This window comes from Palaemon carinicauda, unplaced genomic scaffold (genome assembly GCF_036898095.1).
Source record: "Palaemon carinicauda isolate YSFRI2023 unplaced genomic scaffold, ASM3689809v2 scaffold479, whole genome shotgun sequence".
Taxonomy (NCBI): Eukaryota; Metazoa; Arthropoda; class Malacostraca; order Decapoda; family Palaemonidae; genus Palaemon; species Palaemon carinicauda.
In genome coordinates this window covers 75,001-77,500 of record NW_027171738.1, presented here as the reverse complement: position 1 = coordinate 77,500, position 2,500 = coordinate 75,001, and the positions used below count along the sequence as shown (strand labels likewise).

At 27.3% G+C, this 2,500-nt stretch overlaps 1 long non-coding RNA gene across 1 annotated transcript in view; it reads left to right on the top strand.

Annotated features, from left to right (window-relative positions):
* The first annotated feature begins 872 nt into the window (after positions 1-872).
* LOC137636983 (uncharacterized) overlaps positions 873-2,500 on the top strand; it is an 11,275-nt gene continuing 9,647 nt past the window's right edge. Inside the window, exon 1 of the long non-coding RNA XR_011043324.1 lies at positions 873-1,310. This is a non-coding gene — a long non-coding RNA (uncharacterized lncRNA). The remainder of the gene's footprint in view (positions 1,311-2,500) is intronic.

Here is a 2,500-nt window from a genome sequence, read left to right as displayed (position 1 = left end):
GCTAGAGAGTTATGGGGTCTTTTGACTGGCCAGACAGTACTACATTGGATCCTCCTCTCTGGTTACGGTTCATTTTCCCTTTGCCTACATACACACTGAATAGTCTGGCATATTCTTTACATATTCTCCTCTATCCTCATACACCTGACAACACAGATTACCAAACAATTCTTCATCACCCAAGGGGTTACTGCACTGTAATTGTTCAGTGCCACTTTCCTCTTGGTAAGGGTAGAAGAGACTCTTTAGCTATGGTAAGCAGCTCTTCTAGGAGAAGGACACTCCAAAATCAAACCACTGTTCTCTAGTCTTGGGTAGTGCCATAGCCTCTGTACCATGGCCTTTCACTGTCTTGGGTTAGAGTTCTCTTGCTTGAGGGTACACTCGAGCACACTCTACTATCTTATTTCTCTTCCTCTTGTTTTGTTAAAGTTTTTATAGTTTATATAGGAGATATTTATTGTTGTTACTCTTCTTAGAATATTTTATTTTCCTTTTTTCCTTTCCGCACTGAGCTATTTTCCCTGTTGGAGCCCCTGGGCTTATAGCATACTGCTTTTCCAACTAGGGTTGTAGTTTAGTAAGTAATAATAATAATAATAATAATAATAATATTATTGTCATTATTTTTATTATTATTATTATTATTATTATTATTATTATCATTATTATATTATAATTTTATAATCAATATTATTATTAATATTAATATTTTTATTATTATTATTATTATTATTATTATTATTATTATTATTATTATTATTATTATCATCATATGTTGAAGAATTATTTTATATACTAATTCTGTAGAAAATTTATAAAATTGTGTATATATATTTATCTATGTTCATATTTGTTTCATCCTTGAAACCCCCCTTATGCCATACAAAACAAAATAAAAAAGAAATACTGTGAGTTTCAAGGATAATATGCTCAGTCCATAGATGGCTCTGCTGGTTGTATTTTAATATTTGCAGTTCCTGATTCCATCATCCTTGGGAAAAAATTTTCACCTACCGGTAATGAGGGAAGAGTGAGGAAGGGGATCAGATATGTCGGCCATATTGGACATATTGAAGATTGGATATTGGACATATTGGATATATTGGATAATATTTTTTTCGAGTGTAGAAGTGCTATGAAGATGGAGTAGCACTTCATTTTAAAGGTATCTCTCCTGCAATTGCTTACCATGAGTGCTACTATGAAGAGTGCAATATCAAGTTTCTGAATACATAGTTCTCAACAATGGGATCTTCTGCTGCTCTTCAATTTGAATTGGGATTTTAAGGATACGGCCTACCAACCCCGTAAGTTTCCTATGATTTTGTATGGTTCAAGTTTGGTTAAGGGGTTATAATATTTGGAATGAATATTAATCATTCATGTCTTCAACCGTAATTATAAATTTTCTATGGATTGTAAGCTCATTAGAAAATTACTAGTGTTATTTCTAGCTTAACTCCAAATCATTGTTTTGTGCATAGAATAGGCTAGTGGGTGTTCAGATTTGCTTAAATGGATATACCGTGTAAGATTCTATTTTCCTGAGTTTGTTTTTTTCATATTTAATTTAATATTACTTAACTTAGGATTTTAGTGAGCCTAATTTTTTCATTTGTTACTAGGTTAGGTTACTTTTGCTTGCTGGAAGGTAGCCTAGTATCATCGGCTTCAGTTATCTTCCTGGTCTTGGCAAATTTATTAGGTACCTAGTTCAGTTGTATGTAATGTTGTATTGATATTGATATATTGTATACTATTCATTATTGTTTATAAAGGGACTTTACATAAATTTTACATTAGGTTTTTGATGGAAATTTTTTCATGGTTTGCAAAATCCATAGTTTTCAAAAACAGGCAAGAGTTGAGTGGGTTCTACCACAGGCAGTCACTAGTGATTGAGGATTCCACTTTAGCCATCAGAGTTCCATTGCTTTGCCATATTTAATATTTATTCAATATAAATAAAGTATCTAATATTTTTGATTTTAAAGTTTCTTTATCTAATATTGACATTAAAGTTATTGTTACTCTGCTCTAGCTGCTCTTCTTATAAATTTACATTGTGTTTGTTTTTTAAATCATTATTATTTTTATTACTATTTTTATAATTATCATTTTTATTATTATTATTATTATTATTATTTCATTATTACTATATTTATTATTATAATTATAATTATTATTTCATTATTATTACTATTTCATCATTATTTATTTATTTTTATCATTATTATTACTATTATTAAAATCTTTATTATTATTATTATTATTATTATTAATATTATGAATATTATTGTTATTATTATTATTATTAAAATCTTATCATTATTACTATCATTATTATTGATTATAATGTTATTATTATTGTTATTATTATTATTATTATTATTATTATTATTATTAAATTTATTATTATTAGTATTATTTTTATTATTATTATTATTAAAATCTTTATTGATATCATTATTATTATTATTTTTCTTATTGTTAAAAT